The following is a 22983-nucleotide window of genomic DNA, read 5'->3' as shown; positions in this document are numbered from 1 at the left end:
AATTTAGTAAATCGTTTGAACTGCGATTTCGAAGGGGGTTTTCATCGCGTTATTTATCAACTTTATAAGTTGAATTGCCTTATTGATGATTTGTGTCTGTAAGTCCATACCGAAAGGTATTAGAATCTGCAAAGTTGTGTTTTACGTTGCATGTGACCTTTAAAGATATCTGCCCTCTGACGCTCCTGATTATTTAAAATATATTTATTGAACATAACAAGTAAAAAAGGGATATTGTAATATATTGTACCTGGTCAAATAATAGTTTCAGTTATAATTCTTCCGATCACAGCATAAAAATTGTTCGAAATTATTTTATTTGGTATGTTTTAACTGAATCACTGGAAAATATGGAAGATGTGTGTACACAGCTGATTGCCATTTCCAGCCTAGTAATCTTAATACATGCATAAAAATACTGCCTGGGAGAACGGGATGTAAGTTTGGTTTTTGTTTAATGCTGTCACCTTATTGGGATACGATGTCATGTGTCAGTCAAGTCAGTGAGCCTGACCACCCGATCCCATAAGTTGTCTCTTATGACAAGCATGAGTTGCTGGAGACCAATTCTAACCCGGATCTTCACGGGTTCTTTTATCACAAATTTAATTTTTTATTCACCTAGTTTGTTAATACATGTTTGTTCGTACATGAATTCGCTGAAGGGATATGATTTACATGTAGTTATAAGTGCATTACCGTATATGACCGTCTATAAGACAAATTTTGAGGACCAAAAAAAGCAATCTGTAGAATGGGGTCATCTTATCCATGGGTTACGCTTTCATCAAACTTTTTTCCAGGGGTAAGAAAACAACATCGTATCGATTCGCGTGAACAAACAACAGAAGACGACTTTGTCATTAGAGACGTCAAATTTGCAATTAAACATCACTAGACAAGATTATTTACCTTTTAAGTTCCAAGTTGTTTTTGCTGGGCATTGTATTATTTGCAGGGATTAAGATTACCTTTTGTATCTTAGCCGGAAATAGCAATCAGCTGTGCACATGTTTCCCGGCAATCAAGTTCAAACACGCACAATAATATAACGGGACGAATTCTGACGCAGTCATCAGTAAAATATAATACAGAATACTATTATTTAACCCAAAGAAATATATCCTAGCATTGTGTAATTTTAATTTACAGTTTTTGCTCTATGAATTAATTAAGATTAAGATTACCGTGTGTATTTGAGCCGGAAATCGCAATCAGCTGAGCACACGTTTCCCGGCGAACAAGTTCAAACATGCACAATAATATAACGGGACGAATTCTGACGCAGTCGTCAGTAAAATATAATACAGAATACTATTATTTAACCCAAAGAAATATATCCTTATATAATTACAGTTTTTATGTAAAATATATGTAATCAACACTAAGGTTATACGGACCCTCATGAACGTGGTAAGCAGAAGTTGTACGCACATGGAATGGGGTAAAATACGGAAGCCATTTAAATTCACACATTTTTACCGATGTTACTGTAAACTAGCAGTCAATGGAAAACGAGGCGGTAATCAGTTCGTGATTGTTGAATGGGGTAAAATAAGCAAGCCAGTTTGTTGCTACAATAAATATGATATTTAGAGAAGCAAAATATATTATGCATTTTCTGTCAACTACACTTCGTTTCGATCCGTGAGTAGACGCAATATATATGATTGTGAATTCTTTGAATAATGTGGACCAAAGTTAAAAATTATTGTTCACTGCCAGTTGTCTGTGGTCTGTGTTTGCCGCGATTAGGACCCCATCGCGGGGGATCGACTTATGCACGAAACATACCATTTTGACACTGATTTTAAGGGTCAAGTTTGGGGGTCGTCTTATCCATGGGGTCGTCTTATAGACGGTCATATACGGTATGCTTGATGCGCACTATATGCAAGAAAATATGGCATTTTGATTGATAATCTAATTGTTGTATCACAGGGCCCAGAGGACTACTGAAGGATGCATTATGGGATAATGTCATCTTATGGGGAAGTTTACGTAAAAGTACATTTTTGTTTATCCGTACCAAGTCTTAAGAAGGAAATGGTTGATTGAGTGGTCTGTGCTTCCCATCAGTCACACCAATAAGAACACGGTTATACTAGCGTCAATATGATATAGTTTTTATGAGGGTCCGGGAGTTAACTTTAAGTTTCCATAAATATGCACCAGAAGGGCCTGTGATGATAATTTCATTGTGCGTAGGGCTCAAGGGTGTGGTCGAAAATGATCCATTCATCTGAATGGGTTGTACAAGAAATTCCCATATTATGAAGTTGCCATGTGTCACAAATACAGGCCAAAAAGAGGCTAGATTGCAGACCATGTTATCTGAGGTACTGGAGTGAAGAGCTCATTGTCTACACACCACCAACATTGCAATTCACTGCATCATTCAAACTCTAGCTAAAGCAAACTTAGACTAATGCATAGTCTCTGAAATATAAGGATTTGATAGAAACAAATCATTCCTTTTAAACTGAAAAAGAGCCCAAGTGAGATGGGATATCCTGAAGATAGACTTTATTTGATGATTTAGCATTGCAGAAAACGCAGAGAGGAAGGGAAATTAATGTAGTTCAGGGACTGTGAGACAGACTATGTCCAGTAATCAAAGAACAGCAGATTTGATCTCTGACTTATTCGAGGGGAGAAGTGATGGAGAAATGACAATTTTTATCCTTTTGATCCTTTTGATCTGAGGGTGAATTCAGAGAACCCAGTTAATTTTGCTTCTGGAACCAACAAATTTGAGTGTTTTTTCTATTTTGGACCATGTTACGGCTGATATGTATATAATTTCTGTATAACTCTGCCTAATGACTAATGGTTATGTTTGTTGTACTACTAAAACCATACTGTATGTTTAGAGAGGTCCGCCCTGATGTTGCTGGAATATTGCTAAAAGCGGCGTAAACCCAAACTCAGTCAGTCAGTTTAGAGAGGTTAGTGTAATCCTGGCTCATCCAGCTGCAGCAACAATGGTGTGACATTGTAATCATTTAAATATTAATATGGAATGATTGGTTGGTTGTTTAATGCCTCACTCACCAATATTCCAGCTATATGGCGGCCGTCAGTAAATAATTGAGTCTGGACCAGACAATCCAGTGATCAACATCATGAGGATCAGCATCATGAGGATCAATCTACGCAGTTGGGAACCGATGACATGTGTCAACCAAGTCAGCAAACCTGACCATCCGATCCCATTAGTCGCCTCTTTAATTTTACGACAAGCATTGGTTACTGAAAACCAATTGTAATCCATATCTTCACAGGTCAAATACAGAATGAAGAATCCCCAGTAATTTTGTTGAGTTCAATACTTTGTAGTAGACGACCTTCCCTGTTCAACAGATCTTTTGCTTTATGTTTATCTGGTAATTTTTATCTAATAGATGTAAGATGAGACATATCATGTCTAGGTTCAGGGATGCTTGTACAGATGAAATTACTAATTTAGGTATCCATTATTGATCATGGAGGTTTATTTATACAAGTTCTGCAGTCAAACAAAAGGTTTTGCAGCCAATACTTTAAGTATACCTACCAGGGCCCTGTTTCACAAAGCTCTCATAAGTGTAAGATCTCGTATCATTTCTCGTATCATTCGTACTTCCTATACTGTAACATTGATAGTTGTAGCGCTACGAGAGCTTCGTGAAACGGGTGTCTGAAACGTTTTGCTAGTCAGACTATACTATGTAACAATGTCGCAAACACCTGAAGTACTTCTAGCCTTTCTGATTACCTGTAATTAGTGGAGCTACCCTGGCCAGTGCGTCAATTACCGTAATCTGTATTTCTCTTAATTATGATTAAAAAACAACATAATTATGATGAAACCTTACAGTTGTTGAACCATATCGGTAAATGTAGCTTGAAGTTTGACATACTTTGCTGTCATTAAACAACAACCATGAATGATTAATGAAAGATGTAACAATGGATACATTGCACTTTTCTATTACCAGTGGAAATCAATTGTGCTGAGCTATCAATAATTGCAATATGTGTTGTCAAGTAATGGAATGACAAGATGCATTACTAATTATTTATTTATTTTGAAATAAGACAATGACAATGCTACCTACTTGTGCAAAACGGCAGATAGATTTGGCCTTGACGCCATGTCATGGAAAGACAGGCTATATGATGCACGAGACGGATCATGAGCTGAACTTATTCTAAACGCCTAAATGGTCACTATGGTAACATCTGCTGGAAGTTATGTCATTGAAAACATTTTGGTTATCAATATTAATAGGTAGACATTTTCTTGTTATCATTTTGATGTAATATTATAGTTATAAACCATCCTTATTCAAAGCAGAATTAGAAAACTTTAAGTGTACTATCATCCTAACATGCCTAGTTTTTTATTTAAGTTTCTTGATTTAAGTTTGTCATTGAATGAAAATTATAAAAAATATAATAAAAGCGATAAAATAGCAAAATACTTTACAACATACAACATTTGTTGTACTCAGATATGAGTATGCATGTTGTGTTTGATTTGTAAATACATTTCTTAAATATTAATATCAAAATGCATATATTTTTAGCAGTGTCATGAAAACATATGGACTGAGCGTTCAGATATATCCCAGACTTATATGAATACAAGGTGCACTTAATGGCCACCAGTGCTGGAATAACCCTCAATGTTTTGAGGTCAATCCATGTAATGAATGTCAGCTTGAGAGGTGCTACAGAAACAGTAATGGCTGTATGAAATAACTGCCATGTTATATCGGCTTTCAGAGCTTTTGAAGTACTTTCCTTGTCATAAAATGCAGTTACTTTGGTTAATAGCCGTCGACAGATAGTGAGAACGTTTGCATTGTGTGACCATTGCTGAATCTTTAATGTTGCAGCATTGGCCAGGTGATTGTTGAGAACATTATCAGAAATGATGATAGAATGTTTTATTGCCAATTAAGATTATGATGGATAATACAATGTCTGTGGTGTGTGGTTTGTCCACCAGTGACAAGCCTGCATTCAACGGCTCTTCTCAATTCTCAACGTTGTGGAAGATAGGGATGCAGCTAGTGCCTTCATCAAAATGCAGGATTTGGTTGCTTAGTAACCTCTTGAAGATTGTTTGTTGACATGGTAACGGTTGATGGATAGGTCCAATCACACCACAGGCCTTTGAGTTGGGGAAGAAATGTGTTGTGTGCAGTGCTGAGGCGTGGGGTTTAATTTGCCAATCTGCAGATTGCTGACATGACTATTGCGGGATTGAGATTCAGCTCAGATAGAGGCCATCATGTTTACTGACTGATGAGTAATTAGAACATCCTGTGAGCTGTAAGAAACAAAGAATTACACCTGAAGTGTAAACATAAATTTACATATTACTTATATATTAGCACATTCCTGTCCGTAAATGAATAGTGATTTGCCAGAATAGAGGAACATAATGTAAATAAGGGCTGAAAATTTAACGCTTAAAATTTCAATTAGTTTGGATTGGATTTTTTATCTTAATAATCAAATCGATCCTGCTTGGATAGTTCATGGTTGAATATACATTTCAAATGGACAAATAATTTGCAGTGTATAAGAATGGATTAGGGGATTACGATCGATATGGCCAGTCTACACCAGTGTGGTTAACGTCATATATGCATCAGAATTTGACATCATTCATCAAATGTATAATTGTAGTTGCATAATGAGAGGTTAGAGTGAGTGAGTGAGTTGAAATGTAATGTTGGTTTGACATCAGTGTAGTGAGAGTAGCATATGCATCCACTAAAATGGATGTGAAAAGGGTGTACAAGCCCTTTCAATCCACAACACTTGTCTTTTTCATTTTGAAAATAAGCCTAATTTTTAATGCTTCGATAAATATACTCAATATTAAAACTTGATTTCTGTGTAATGATGCAAATTACTGAATGAAAAAAAATGTATATTAGTTCCCAGTTATAATCCATCTAGTCTCATAATTAATTTGAACATGAAATGTAAAATATATTTAAATAAAAGGGTTTTCATAAACTGGCCTTTGCAATAACCTGCCCTGTTGTCTGCTGTCATTTAGCACGCAAATATTGAAAACTCCCAACATCACTGGGCTTACTTAATGACAATGCATATAGAGGCGGCAGAACACTGAGAGGAGTTCAGGCACACTTGATAACCCAGCATCAGTGTGATGTCACATGGCATTGTTTTGCCAGTGTTTTGGGTATCAAAGTTTCCCAATTTATGTAAAAGGTATTATAACATTTTTTAAAGCTTGTGATGCTGAATTCTAAAGGTACTAAAACATATACAATGATATATAATCTTGTAAATATGACAGGTGGAATATATACAAACCAGGCAGTTAAAAGTGAAAGATGTTTACAAGATAAAAATGCATGGTATTTCAATTCATAATCTAAAGTTACAATTTCTTGCAAATATTTAAAATTTAAATGTCCTTCAACATGGCTGACAGTTCTTCAAACTTGCTCCCTTTGATGTGAATCCCTCACAATCGTAAAGAATACATACCCCCCGGTAGTCGAACAAAACATTTTATTATGATGTCATTATGTTTGAGTAATAAGGAATAGGAGTAATTAAACAACAAAGTTATTATCCTTTTTGTAAATAAAAGACTGCACTTTGTTTTATGTTGTGGTGGTTTGTTAGTATCAGCATTCAGTGAAACAAAGCCTCTGATAACAGGTGCTTGTCTTAGTGACCCCATGGCTGGCTTAGTGAAACAACTGGTAGTTCCCAAAGTTTATCGGTTCTAGCCTGACCTGGCTGTTTTAACCCATGGATTCCAGCTTGCTTGGAAAATCAATGGTCAAATATGTATACAGCCTTTCTCTAGCATTTATGTGGCCCAGTTGTCATGGAAACTGAAATGTATGCACTAGAGTTCGATTCAACATGTGGCTGGAGTTCAACAGGTGTTGGCCCAGTTCTGATCATGAACAGTGTAATATGTTAGAAGTTGCTAGCTGCTAAATACATGTAAGTAGTGGGAAAATATTTTATTACACTTGTTTAATTTTGTGAAAGTAATGCTTATGTAGCAGTTGTGGAACTTTATAGTGGGTGACATTTCTTTTAAGTCAGATATTTTAGTCCCATGCAATGTCTCTGCATGAAGATCTGAGGAAATGTCCTTTCAGGGTTTGTCAGGTGAACGAACCATCAGTGAATTTTCACCACCCAAGGTTGTGTGGACTCATGAACCAATCATATCTCAGGTTTTTAAAAAAGAATGTGGCATAATATCTTTGTTTTCTCATTTGAGACATTTTTCAAAAGAAAAACACTAGATAACACGAATATAAGCTGTAAGCCATCCAATTTTGAATGTAGGAAATGACGCTCAGAAACGATAGCATTGATAAAATATCCCAAACTTTTTAATTACACAGCTTTATTATATTGCATTCAGTGGTTCCCTGACAGTGTTGGTTTTCGAGAAACAGATATGTTGGTCTGTGTTGGTCATTGCTTGTACTGAGGGTTCATTAAAACATTCTATTGTGACACTGCCTTCTTGCATACAAGTATGGTAATATTGGAGTGATAGGTCTGTTTTAATCATGAGATCGTAATGTGAAGGAAAATGGAATTCGACTGTAGCAGACACTTTATTCATAAGTCGGATTTTAGGATCAGATATTGCTATGAAAACCTTATTAACATATCAATCTACAAGCCAGACTATACTAACACTATACTAATGTGTACAAGCCTGATTTACATACATTTCTATGTGCAGTGTTCTAGGAGAGCCACCCATAAAAGGCCTGATGTAGTGGCCAGTCTGTGATACCTATTGATTAAACAGTGTTACTGGTAGTGGCTGTTAGACATGTAGGAAATGTTTGTAGAGTTTCTCCAGTGTCACCTGGACTAATGCTGTCCACAACACTGTCCTGGGTGAGATTAGGAAGTATATCATGGTTGTTGTACAAATTAATCTATAATTGATAGAAGCATTGTATTTCAGTCTGTTTGCCGTTTCATTAACAATCCATAGACACTGTCCTAAAAGCATTTTGGAATGCCTCATGGTGTTATGAAGTTGCTAATTCCTTGTCAGTGTTTAAAAGGGGGATCTTGTGGTTTTTGAGGATTGTTGTAAGTATATTCATGTCAAAGGACCTCTGAAATCTTAAAATTAGGGTCACGACAAGAATTCACCTGGAAATGTTAAGATCATTATTGAGAAAAAGTCCCAAGATGCATTTCTAGAACAGCTGTTGCAGTAGAGAAAAATATATAAACTCATTTTAGAATATGTGTGACCATATTCATAATAATAATAATAATGTATTTATAAAGCGCCTAATATCCCCCATAGCGATGCTCAGTGGCGCTGTGACAATATTTGTGAAGGAAATAGTTCATATAACTTTACAGAAAGGCAGCAGTGAATAGATGGGTCTTTAGCAGAGATTTAAAAGTTTCTTTCGATGAAGTGTTCCTGATAATTCTGTGTTTTTTCAGCTGAATCGAAATATTTTCATGTGATAAAAACAGCCAAAGAGTTAAACTTTGGCAGCGTCTGACAGCAGGTTATGTTCTGGAAGGTTATATTGCTGGAAACAAGATAGTTCCTACAATATCTAGACAAAAACAACTTAATAAAGATTTCAGTTACACATATCAAGGTCTGTTATTGCAAGTTTGGTTATCTATGAGGACCACAGCTAGAACTGGTCATCAGTAACCATGGTTTACTGTAAAGGATCGGTTGGTCAGAATCGCTGACTTGGTTGATGCAGGGCTCCAGATAATTTTTCAACATCAGGAGTATCTACTCCTTATTTTTTCAATACAGGATTACTGGAAAACCTCACGAGTACATTTAGAGTACTGAATGGAATGTAATGGAGCATCAGTAATCTTGTGTTTCGTTTCATATATGCACCACAACATTGCTAGTCTTGTGTAAACACGTCAATAAACAATGAAACAATAATTTTGCAGATAAATACGTCTGTAAATGATTCTAAGACCGTACACCATTGTTGTGTCGCGTATCTGCTACGTTTTCTAAAACAAATTCTACCGTATCCGTATATACGCCGATACGGCCCTTATCTGGAGCCCTGTTGATGCATGTCATTGTGTCCCTAGTGTGTCAATGATAATGCTGTCAGTCACTGGATTTAGGGGCGGTGGGGTAGCCTAGTGGTTAAAGCGTTCACTCATCACACCGAAGACCGGTTGGTTCGATTCCCAACATGGGTACAATGTGTGAACCCCATTTCTGGTGTCCCCCGCCGTGATATCGTTGGAATATTGCTAATAGCGCCGTAAAACCATACTCAGTCAGTCAGTCACTGGATTGCCTACTCCATTGTCAACAAGCTGTTATATTACTGAGTGTGGCATTAAACAGTGTTAATTTTGTTGAAATATTCCAGCTATATGACAGCAATCTGTAAGTAATCGAGTCTGGACCAAACAATCCAGTGATCAACAGCATGAACATCATACTCCACAATAGTACGATGCTCATGTTGTGTTCACTGGATTGTCTGGCCCAAACTCGATTATTCAAACGTTTTAGTTTTATACATGTCCGTACGAGCAGTGCTATATGAAACTGAATTAGCACCTGTTTCATCTCGTTATGTTTACTCAATGATTTGATACAGTAAGGTATGAACGTGGTGGAAGGTGCTTCCTCATGCAATCGTCCACACGCATAGATTTGGAAATACGACACCAGTGCATACAAGGCTGTAGTGATGGTGATTATGGTAATCATATCACACGCTGATTGCAGTAAGGACATTAAATATTTATGACACCAACAGGTTTATGGCCATTTCATTCATTTAGGTGTAGATGACAAGGCCCCTTCATCTCACATAATAAGTGTATAATAGGGCTCCCTGTGGCCCCAAGAGATCGGTAACATGCAGTATGGAGAGCTTGGTATCATTTGGTGAAGGCAATCTCCAACTTGTCGATAACAATCTGTAAATGTATCAGGTATGTCATCCTCATTGTGTGTACGTTGTCATTGTCTTGAAGAGATATGGAATGTTATCACATACTGTTCTTTTGATGTGTTGTAGATAATCAGTGTTGATGCTTTTGAACACAGATTTATGTATATAAATATTTATTAAATAATTCACTCAGAAAAGTATTTGTATTAATATTTTGTATAAAATGGCAGAAAATTCTGTTATAAACATTCATTCAGCTTTCGTATTTAGCATTTTATTCATTAAATGCTGGTGTAAGGGAAGTGCTTAAACTGTTCAGGTACCAAAATAGCTCATATTATTGTTTGGTACATCATTATCATGTAAGTAAGAGTTCACATATTAACACTAAATTTCCAGTCAATGTCATCCCTGGATTCCCTTTTGTAAGCAGACGTCATCGAAATGCAACCAAAACTTGGATGGAAGCTCAAGTAAAAGGCTTTAGTTTGCATAAACGTTTGACTATCATGATAAAAAAATGTCATTGACATCTTCTAGGATCACTTTGATGAGCTAAGCTGATGTTTTGAGTACATGAACCTTGCTGGTCCCAGCGTTGGCATGATTAAAAGGGATCACAGAATCTTGGGACAGTTTTTGGCACTGCTGACCTGTCATCAATTTGATGAATGATAGGTCATGATGGCTGTTGACTGATCAGTGTGTGCTAATTATCTGACCAAGTATTCTTCTAAGTGGAAAAATTCAATTGAGTTGATGTATCGTGTTGCAAATATTCCCGGATTGAGATGAGCTACTGTACCTTGTGCAGACAGCTTCAACTGGTCCTGGTATAGGGTTTGGCAATTGGTTCTGTTGATTAATGTTAGAGCTTCGCTTTTGTATAAAATACAGGGGATACATAAGCTATTGTCTCTTTAAAGTCATGGAATTTAGTACGGTTACGGCGGATTGGTTGTTGCCAATAAAAACCAATCAAACTTACGTGATATTTTTTCAACAACATCAGAATGTTATGGATTGGTGTAGATCTTCCAAGGTCTGAAATTTATAGCAATAAAAGATTAAGAGATCATAGTTGCTTTCAGATTCTTCAAGCCCTTACATCATTTACTAGCCAAGAGCTAGCAGGCTAGTGTTAATCTCTAACACTATGCTGACACTAACACAATATGTTTTGCCTGTTTGAATATCAATAGACATTCATGAGGAAAGCTGTGGCCAGAACTCTGGTTTCCTATAAACCCCAATAAAAATATTTTGTAGCTTTACCCTGCTGGAGTCGAGGTGTTTGTATAACCATTTTCAATGCTGGAACTTGAATGAATAAATGTAAATAAGGGGTGTTTTTTCTTGTCATTGTGTCAAAAATTATATTTTACAAATGTTTTAGGCTAGTTTTAGGAAGTTTTCATGGTTGTCGAGTTCCGACAATTTGTTTTCTTTGTTGGAGTTTGCTCCTAGGTTTAAAGTGAAGTGCTAAGCTTCCTTGTTAAAATGTCTGTGTAATATCTTTGTCTTATATTTATGTTACCACCTTTTGTGAAAGTTGAACTTCTTTCACCTTTCTTCTTTTCCACTTGCCATCCAAAATAATCCTTAAAACAAAGAAAGTGGCTTTACTGATATAAAGATAAGGATAATATTTAGAAATAGTTGTTAATTTTTATGTCATATAGTTAAAAGAAAAGTTCCTTAAAGGGAAATGCATGAAATATTTTGTAGAACAATTGCACATATCTTTGCCTGTAAGAATAACACTTTTAAGCCATCTGACATGACTTATCCAATGAGATTATAGCATGTATCATGTCTGTTTAGGCCTGTAGCTGGGCTGAGAATATCATAAAGTATTTTACTTGAATTAATTGTCTTGTTATCATGTACGATTAAATTTGTTTGTGTTTAGTAGATCTTGTATTTACCTGTTCACTGATTAATGAGACAGTTCAAGCATTTGTGGCGCTGTAGGCAGGTAGAGACGACCAAGCAGGAAGCGCTGCGCTCGGATATGCTTAATTACCCTCTTTATCCCAGCCCAACCACGAGCATCTATTAACAAACGCGAACAACCTTTAGTTTATTTTGCTGCTTACGGCAACTGATTGCGAGTAGAGACTGACAAATAGCCTGACAGACAAAGAGATATGGATTCTGGGCACTGGATGTCTTCAACAATATTTACACTGGACTCCTTCCAATCAAAAACTGACATAGAATTGAAGTTTTTGTGCTCTGCTGCAGTAGCATCATGTTGCCGTGGTAACCAGATGGTGTGGTGGCCTGGTATGTGTAAAAGTATTTGCCACTAACAGGATTTGTGCTATCTTGTCCCCGCTGCCGTGCTGTAATGGTCTAGCCGGGAAATGGGGATCCTGGATATTGAGATGGCATCAGTGATTGCGCTTATTACACTTACTGACGCTACTGTGTCAGACGCCAAAATGGTAAGTCGTTAACACTTCATTCTAATTTAGTTGAGCCTCGGACCAAGATTAGTGTAATTTCTACGGGACACAATTCACATTTTTTATTGACTATTCTGCCCAAGTGGTACTGGAACACTCATTGTATTGGTTTCTTCGTGTGAAGTTCTAATGGCCAAAAAGGCAAAAGCAATTTAAATGTTCCTTGGTAATGGCTTACTGGGTCCCACTGAATTGATAAGGCTATGTGAATAAGTGAAGTTTCATGTATGAGAAATGACAGAAATAGTTTTATCCCAATTTAAATTGACATTATTGATATTTCTAAAATTAAAGAAAGGGATTTATCCTAAGGGACGTGAAGTTGTTCCTCTTGCATTATATTCCATGGAAATGCGTTTGTTAGGTATCTGTTTTGAAAAGGAAATGGATGTGTGGACGCTTATAGTTACTGAATGTATTGCAGCATTCTCTGCGGGACTGTGTATCAGTGAATGTACAGTGGAGTTTTCTTTGTGATCTTGTTTTGCCATTAATAAAGTCAAGGTTGAAATGAAGTTCCTGATTATTAATTTCTGGTCTGAGATCTAACAGATAGCCTTGCAACAATAACTGAAATAGGACTCAGGTTGGAATCATGCAAGAACCTCCTATCAGGACCCATCTTATATGATTTACACCTTGTAGGATATACGTGACATACAAACTTACCCTCTGCTGTATCCATATTGAAGTCCTTTAGATACATGGAAAAATAAGCAGTTTTGTTTTTCTTCCATTGATACACTAACAAATAAATTCATCAATCCATTGAGGTATATTTCTTTTTAAAACTAAACATTTTTATAAATAAATCCCAACATCTTTCTAAAAATACCTATGGCAGATTTTTTTCTAAACCATTTGAAGCATGCATATTATTTTCTTTTACACTTTGTGTTTTTTTTGACAAAATCTTTCCCACCTTCCACGAATGTCTTATGGTAACCCCATCAGTAGCTTTTGCATTGTCACTTAATTACAGGTGTAAAGATTCACTGAAAGTAATGGGATACCTCATTCATGAAGTGCCTTGATACAAAACGGAATGTATATAATTCAGGGTGTTAAATGGACTTTTATACATAAGAGTCATGGCGACTCACATTAAATGTCTTTGGAAGTCAGTTTCCACATTTGTGAATCATGAAAATATGATGTCAATAAAATAGAACAAAGGTTGTGAAAGCATATTTTGTGGTATTGACCCATGTTGTAAGTAATGTCATGGCGTGCATGGTTATATATTTATTGGCTATTGTATTTGGTGGAGTTATTTAGATCCAAGGTACGCCTATTTAAAAAAATATTACATCACCTATGACTTACGAGTCATGTAAAACTCGATAATTGACAGTGGCATGTAATTTCAAATGAAAAATATCTATAAACTACTAAACCACACAAAAGACTTTGGTTATTGTTCTCTTCATTCTTATTCATTTCGTATTGTCAATTTGTGGCCTGTATTGTTGACATGTTGTGCATCAGTACAGGTATAGAGGACATGTCATGTGACAGTCCAGGTTTATACAGAGGACATGTCATGTGACAGTTCAGGTTTATACAGAGGACATGTCATGTGACAGTCCAGGTTTATACAGAGGACATGTCATGTGACAGTCCAGGTTTATACAGAGGACATGTCATGTGACAGTCCAGGTTTATACAGAGGACATGTCATGTTACAGTCCAGGTTTATACAGAGGACATGTCATGTTACAGTTCAGGTTTATACAGAGGACATGTCATGTGACAGTTCAGGTTTATACAGAGGACCTGTCATGTTACAGTCCAGGTTTATACAGAGGACATGTCATGTTACAGTTCAGGTTTATACAGAGGACATGTCATGTCATGTTTACAGTGTCAGGTTTATACAGAGGACATGTCATGTTACAGTTCAGGTTTATACAGAGGACATGTCATGTTACAGTTCAGGTTTATACAGAGGACATGTCATGTTACAGTTCAGGTTTATACAGAGGACATGTCATTTGACAGTCCAGGTTTATACAGAGGACATGTCATGTTACAGTTCAGGTTTATACAGAGGACATGTCATGTGACAGTTCAGGTTTATACAGAGGACCTGTCATGTTACAGTCCAGGTTTATACAGAGGACATGTCATGTGACAGTTCAGGTTTATACAGAGGACATGTCATGTGACAGTTCAGGTTTATGCAGAGGACATGTCATGTTACAGTCCAGGTTTATACAGAGGACCTGTCATGTGACAGTCCAGGTTTATACAGAGGACATGTCATGTGAGTACAGATCTATATAGAGTACATGTCATCAACATACAGATATATATATATATAGAGAGAGAGAGAGGGGGGGAGAGAGGACAGGTTGTCCCCTTCAGATGGTGTGGATGGGAGAAGCTGGTAAATGTTTTGTCACACCAGTGGTCAGTCAAGCGTGAAGCGAGCAGCCACTTCAGGTCAATTCATCCATCTCTGCCTTCAGCTGAAGGCTCCAGCGCATTCAATATTCTGCTATTATTCTAACACAACGCATCCTTGCTTTGCTTTGTACTGGAGCAAGGAGCATGAAATTCATACACAGTTGTCAGTGCTCTGAGCCAAGTATCTTGCCCAACTTAACAAAAAACATCCTTCCGCGTATCTCTTGGTGAAATATGTTATTTGGTTGCCATAGCAGTAGACAGGTCGTATTTGGGAGTCTGTGTTGGGGAAACAAGAACCCTCGCTATCCAGATGTGTTTACCAGCCCACCACATCGTTGTCACAGGAAGTTCTCAAAACCAATAATGTGTATTGTTACCATGGTGATGTGTATCTCGGTGGCTGGTTAGGTCCAGATGGCTTATGGCGGCATCTCTCTCAAAGCAGCCGTTAGGAGCAGCTGTGGGGAAGAGGATCAGGAGGGAGCCACATAGCGGCCACAATACAGACCTCTCTGTATACCAGCACCCCTTCCTGCAGTAGGGTGGAAGGTGTGGGCTTGCAGAAGGGGCTATAGAGGGATCCCTTTGAATGAGTGGAGGGAATATATGTGAGGGAGGAAGGGGCTTAGAAGGGGGATTGATGTGTAGGAGGCCTTTAGGTAGTTATGGGGGGACGACTGGTGGTAAGGAGGAAGAGGGTAGCTGTTGGGAGGGGTAAGAGGGGGCCATGGTAGAATGAGGAGGGAATGGTGTGGAAGGATAGAAGGGGGGACTTAATGAGGGTAATGGCAACATGTGGGAGGGTGAATTAAGTAACTGCTGGAGGGTGGAGAATTCAAGTAGGGTGGTACTATACATAAAAGTGAGTCTTACCAAATTAATAGAAATTATCCTCCGACAAACCCTTTTTATGCCTTGCTTTACTGCAATTATAAAGGAATCCGGCTCAAAGGGCTAGTAAAGTAGTCAAATGTCTAGTGGAATGTTGAAGTCTGCTTGTTCCTGGTGCCATTTCACTGAAAGCTTCATTTCTCTACACACTTGAATGACAACAAAGGAGACTAAAACCCACCAGTTTCCACTAAGTCGGTATCAAGGAAGTTCCAGTTCCAGGTCGTGTTCATTAGGACTCTGTTCAGGAAGCTGTCTGAGTGCTAAGGTGATCACAACTCCCATACTTTAACATAGTTTTATGATATTCAAATCGCTAAGATTGCCTTATGGAATGGGGCCCAGTGTACCGTTGTACTAAGCGATCTTAGCACTAAGGGGATCGTAACTCACATATCCTGGGCTTATGACAGACATACCACTAAGGTGATCGTAACTCACATATCCTGGGTTTATGACAGATATACCACTAAGGTGATCGTAACTCACATATCCTGGGTTTATGACAGACATACCACTAAGGTGATCGTAACTCACATATCCTGGGCTTATGACAGACATACCACTAAGGTGATCCTTGGTTTATGACAGACATACCACTCAAGGTGATAACTCACATATCCTGGGTTTATGACAGATATACCACTAAGGTGATCGTAACTCACATATCCTGGGCTTATGACAGACATACCACTAAGGTGATCGTAACTCACATATCCTGGGCTTATGACAGACATACCACTAAGGTGATGGTAACTCACATATCCTGGGCTAATGACAGACATACCTCTAAGGTGATCGTAACTCACATATCATGGGCTTATGACAGACATACCACTAAGGTGATGCTAACTCACATATCCTGGGCTTATGACAGATATACCACTAAGGTGATCGTAACTCACATATCCTGGGCTTATGACAGACATACCACTAAGGGGATCGTAACTCACATATCCTGGGCTTATGACAGACATACCACTAAGGTGATCTTAACTCACATATCCTGGGCTTATGACAGACATACCACTAAGGTGATCGTAACTCACATATCCTGGGCTTATGACAGACATACCACTAAGATGATCATAACTCACATATCATGGGCTTATGATAGACATACCACTAAGGTGATCTTAACTCATATATCCTGGGCTAATGACAGACATACCACTAAGGTGATCGCATATCCTGGGCTTATGATATACATACCACTAAGGTGATCGTAACTCACATATCCTGGGCTTATGACAGACATACCACTAAGATGATCATAACTCACATATCATGGGCTTATGACAGACATACCACTAAGGTTGATTTGTACAGCTCCCAAAGCACTAGAATCCTTCAATACTGCTGGGCTAATGCAGTTGTTAGAATTTTTCCTGACCCTATTTTACATGTGATTTTTTAAATCAGGAAGCTTTTAAACAGGACACAGAACAAATACCATTTACTGTCACTTCCATAACCAGCATGATCGAGACATTTATTTTACAGAAGTTTACACTGACATCGTTGCTATGGTGACATAAGATCAAGTCTTGACACATCAAGTTGCTTCTTTTGAGAGGAAGAACCGACACCTCAACATTGTCAAGGCCTCTGACTTAAAGCATTATTTGTTTATGGAGGTGGAAGTAATTAAGAGATAAACAAATACCTGTTGGGTAGCTTAGTGGTTAAAGTGTTCGCTCATTACGCCGAAGACCCAGGTTCGATTCCCTACATCGGTACAATGTGTGGAGCCCATTTCTGGTGTCCCCCGCTGTGATATTGCTGGAATGTTGCTAAATGCGGCGTAAAACTATACTCATTCACTTCATCTGCAAGATATTGTTATACCTCATATCAGCTATATACACTAGTATAACCACCCTCAGCTACATGATATTAATGCAGAGGCCCAGATAACCTGCGTATCCGGGTAAAATACGCATATAAAATTTCCAATTACGCATTGAAAAATAATTGTTGCGTACCAATTACGCATTTAAAATGTTAGATACGCAAACAGTTTAAAACAAATGCGTACAGAATATATTTATAAAAATCGCTTGCGTAATGAAAAAGACATTGATTGCTATCAAGTTGTACTGTTAGTATAGGACTAGTGTTGTACTGTCAGTATAGAATGAGTGATATTTTATGAAATCATTTCCATTATATTTAAGTTGGTTTTGATTAGGTATGACATAAGGCAGAACATACCTGCTTAGTAAACTTACTCCGTCACATAATACTTAGGTAAGTAAAATGACTGAAATACGCACATATTTGAAAGCAGTGGGTAACGGAAAATGAAATACCCACTCAACATTCATAATACCCACTCCCAAAAAATACAGTGGGTACAGTACCCACATGAGCTAAATCTTATCTGGAGCTCTGTTAATGTGAGTCTCCTACATGGTGTTATCAGTATTGTTTCAACTGTATATACCATATAAACTATCATCTTGATACCACTATTGTTTCACCTTCAACTACAAGATAACAGTACTGATATTCCAAACACCAACAGTTTGATATCACTATTTTCTTCCTTTCATATAAGGTACTGTTGTGCAGCATTTCAGCATTAAAGAAAATCTTCTAGTCCAATATAGGTAAAACTTATGAAAGGACTAGTAAATTAACGTTAGAATCATTTTACCATTAGGTAGCGAGTCTGTAGGAGTTAATTGATTCGGATTAGAAATAAGTTGCTATCTAACCCCGCATGCAGTGTTCACTAATCACTATCCCCACCTACTCTATTGGATGATATGTACATCTACCTCCATCAGTGAATCATACATAATGCACGTTTCATATCATACTGAGTTCACTCTGTAGTGCATTTTCACAGTAATTCCACACAATGTCCGGAAAAACATGTTTTCAAACATTGGGGGTTCTTCTGGTGCACTTTTATTTTTCCAAAATAAAACTTGCATTTATTGAAAATATAGACTGAAAGGATTACCTTCTATTTTGATTTGCGATTTTAACAAACCCAACAACAAACGTTAGTTTCTATTATTAGATTTCCAGCTACTTCAAATAACGTCCGCCGCCATATAGCTGGATTATTGCTGAGTGCGGCATTAAACTAAACTTCCTCAAATAACGTTTTCCTTGTATAACATGGTGCACAAATTCTCATAATGCTGGAATGCTTTACCGTTGTTTGTTTGAAGGAAGCCTAGCAATTAGTATAGTATAGTTGTTATATGGTATGGGACAGTTGATGAGCTTGAAAACTGTGGTACAAGCTTGAGGGGGAAAATTAACAAACTGTCCGAAAAACACATCTTGTTATGAGACTTTTATTGCAATATTACAAGACAGATGAGGAATACTGATGAGGCTAGCGTTACTGGTACAATTAATGGTGTGATGAAACCTGAGTGACTATATCATCATCAGTAAACTTCACTATTTCTGTGTTGGGTCCTGTTCCTATTCAGTGGCATGTGTGTCAAGTGTAGATGAGAGTATGTTTTTTCACTGCTTTTAGCATTGATCTTAACTGAAATAGGCTGATTGTATCCATGAAGTGGGAATTGAACCCAGGTCTCAGCTGTGATTAGGGATTGCTTTAACCACTGGGCTACTCTGCTGCCCTCATAGTTTACAACTTTCCTCAGACCTGTAAAGATCTCTGTTATAATTGGTCTTCATCACCATGCTAGTTATGACCTATGAAGATCCGAGTTAAAATTGGTCTTCAGCAACCCATGCTTATCGTGAGGCGACTAACGGGATCGGGTTGTCAGGATCGCTGACTTAGTTGACACATGTCATCGTATCACATTGCGTAGATCGATGCTCATGCTGTTGATCATTGGATTGTCAGGTCCAAACTTAATTATTTACAGACCGCCGCCATATTGCTGGAATATTGCTGAGTGCTGCTTTAAACAACAAACCAAACCAAAACCATGCTAGTTGCAAGAGGCTGCTAACGGGATTGGGTGTTCAGGTTCATAGACATGTTATATGTCATCTTGTCCAGATTTCATTGATTCCACGGTGTCCATCACGTGCTTGTCTGGTCTTGATTTTATTATTTGCTGACTGCTGTCATATAACTGGAATATTGCAGCGTTAAACAAACAACGTCAACCTCTGTGATACCAATGTACATGCTGTATGTATAGCCCAATATACAGGATGTCAATATTTCCGATATTGCAGGTATTGTCACATGATATGAGTATTGAATATATACAGTCCATGTTTCCTGATATACAGGATGTCACTCACATGTGTAGTTATATTGTCACACAACATAATGATATCGCCTAAAATGTAATGACACATAATATATTTACACATACACACAATTCTATTGTTATGTAATATACATATCAGATACATGTATATACACGCACATTGTATACAATTTACAATTTTTTATGGACAGCTGGTTTCACCCAGTATACATGATATCACATAAAAATGTACTGCCACATCTCACCCACACTTCTGTTAGTGATATCACATAAACATGCACTTGTCCCACAGTATACATGATATCACATAAAAATATACTGCCACATCTCACCCACACTTGTAATGTTAGTGATATCACATAAACATGCACTTGTCCCACGGTATATATATCACATAAAAATGTACTGCCACATCTCACCCACTCTTGTAATGTTAGTGATATCACATGAACATGCACTTGTCCCACAGTATATATGATATCACATAAAAATGTACTTGCCACATCTCTGCCACATCTCACCCACTCTTGTAATGTTAGTGATATCACATAAACATGCACTTGTCCCACAGTATACATGATATCACATAAAAATGTACTGCCACATCTCACCCACACTTGTAATGTTAGTGACATCACATAAACATGCACTTGTCCCACAGTATACATGATATCACAAAAAAATGTACTGCCATATCTCACCCACTCTTGTAATGTTAGTGATATCACATAAACATCCACTTGTCCCAAAGTATACATGATATCACATAAAAATGTACTGCCACGTCTCACCCACACTTCTGTTAGTGGTATCACATAAACATGCACTTGTCCCACGGTATATATGATATCACATAAAAATTTACTGCCACATCTCACCCACTCTTGTAATGTTAGTGATATCACATAAACAAGCACTTGTCCCACGGCATACATGATATCACATAAAAATGTACTGCCATATCTCACCCACTCTTGTAATGTTAGTGATATCACATAAACATGCACTTGTCCCAAAGTATACATGATATCACATAAAAATGTACTGCCACATCTCACCCACACTTCTGTTAGTGATATCACATAAACATGCACTTGTCCCACAGTATACATGATATCACAAAAAAAGTACTGCCATATCTCACCCACTCTTGTAATGTTAGTGACATCACATAAACATGCACTTGTCCCAAAGTATACATGATATCACATAAAAATGTACTGCCACATCTCACCCACACTTCTGTTAGTGATATCACATAAACATGCACTTGTCCCACAGTATACATGATATCACAAAAAATGTACTGCCATATCTCACCCACTCTTGTAATGTTAGTGATATCACATAAACATGCACTTGTCCCAAAGTATACATGATATCACATAAAAATGTACTGCCACATCTCACCCACACTTCTGTTAGTGATATCACATAAACATGCACTTGTCCCACAGTATATATGATATCACATAAAAATGTACTGCCACATCTCACCCACTCTTGTAATGTTAGTGACATCACATAAACATGCACTTGTCACACAGTATACATGATATCACATAAAAATGTACTGCCACATCTCACCCACTCTTGTAATGTTAGTGATATCACATAAACATGCACTTGTCCCACAGTATACATGATATCACATAAAAATGTACTGCCACATCTCACCCACACTTGTAATGTTAGTGATATCACATAAACATGCACTTGTCTTACAGTATACATGATGTAATATATGCACATGTAATTTCACATGCCGATATACATGATATCACCTCTACTTCATCTCCATCAACTGATTGACGACATGTATGTCAACTGTGAGTCGCCTCCCGTCAGCCCGGAGCAGAGCAAACAAGAGTATGCATGGCGTTGAGTCCACGACAAATAGAGTGTGAAGGAATGGGAAGCTGTGGCATGATAAATATAGCTGGCTGAAGGTTATGTGATCGCTGGGCTTTGTATTTACAGACTCAAAGTTGGTGTAGGGCTGTGCAATAGTATTAACATATTGATTACATACGGTCTTATTGAGATGCAGACAAAATACAGTGAATCTTTTCACGGTCATCTCCAGCACTGGCTCATTACAGATTGAAATATCTGTCAATAATTTTCACATCCTTAGTGTCTGGGTCGAAATTTAACTGTTTAAAATCTAAAATTGATGTGAAGAGAGTCTCTCTGCATAAGGGTGCCTAATAAGAGGCCGGGAAGGGAAACTGAATTTGTGCTGGCTGCTTCATCTTGGTTTCCAGGGCAACGATAGCATGTTGCCATGGAAATAGGATGCCTAGCAGGAAAAGGGGCACAGCTGTGGCTGTAGCTGATCACATGGGTGTCTGAGTCAGTGATAGACCTAGCTTGCCACACAGCCAGCCAGCCAACCAGATTGCCCATAGCCCGACTGCCTTACATTCACTGGCTGCTCTGTGGCTATCACAATACCAGGGATGCTTCGCTACACTTCAGCCCAACTCTTGTTATGCACACGCTTCAGTGACTGTGTTGGTGTCACCAGACGCCATTTTCACCCACCATACCCATCCTGCAGCTAAATATGAAGTCCAGGCTTGTACTCACCCCCTCATCTGGTTGTTACCATCCTTGACAGCTGACAGGGATCATTCAGAAGGTATGTGTATATGTGGCGGCCATTTTTAAAAGGACACGTCTGATACCATGCCTCCCACGGTGGTTGATCATTTACCCAACCACCAAGTTGACAAAACTTTCTCACACACCTCCCATCTACTGGATTTCATGGCTTAATATTGTGTTTATCTCTTCGACATCTTTGAAGCTGGTTATATGTATCGGATGTTGTGTTTAACATGGGAACAATGGGAGTAAAGTAGGCTAGTGTTTACAAGGGACTGTCGACAGCTGTCCTGGTATTGAGGTTACACTGTGACAGCCCCCAAGACTATTACAGTCCTGTGTCTCCCCCATCAGCTGGTCTCATGGCAGAAGAGACATGTTTCAATATCTAATAGTGCTTAAACCTGAATAAACTACTGACTTAACATTTAACAC

The 22983-nt window shown here is 37.9% G+C and overlaps 1 protein-coding gene across 3 annotated transcripts in view; it reads left to right on the top strand.

The window, feature by feature from the left end:
• Positions 1-22983, top strand: part of LOC124270920 (forkhead box protein N3-like) — a 59183-nt gene that overhangs the window by 4310 nt on the left and 31890 nt on the right. Inside the window, exon 1 of one of the 3 annotated variants that reach the window (XM_046705984.1) lies at positions 12070-12391. The exons of 1 other annotated variant lie outside the window; for it this stretch is intronic. The gene's annotated coding sequence lies outside the window, so the exon portion shown is untranslated. Of the gene's footprint in view, positions 1-12069; positions 12392-22367; positions 22583-22983 lie in introns of those variants that run through there. One more of the 3 variants, XM_046705983.1, reaches the window with a different exon arrangement.

The sequence above is a fragment of the Haliotis rubra genome, unplaced genomic scaffold (genome assembly GCF_003918875.1).
Source record: "Haliotis rubra isolate DU_JTF1 unplaced genomic scaffold, ASM391887v1 Scf156, whole genome shotgun sequence".
Taxonomy (NCBI): domain Eukaryota; kingdom Metazoa; phylum Mollusca; class Gastropoda; order Lepetellida; family Haliotidae; genus Haliotis; species Haliotis rubra.
Note: the sequence above shows the minus strand (reverse complement) of the source record. Positions and strands in the feature narration are given on the sequence as shown.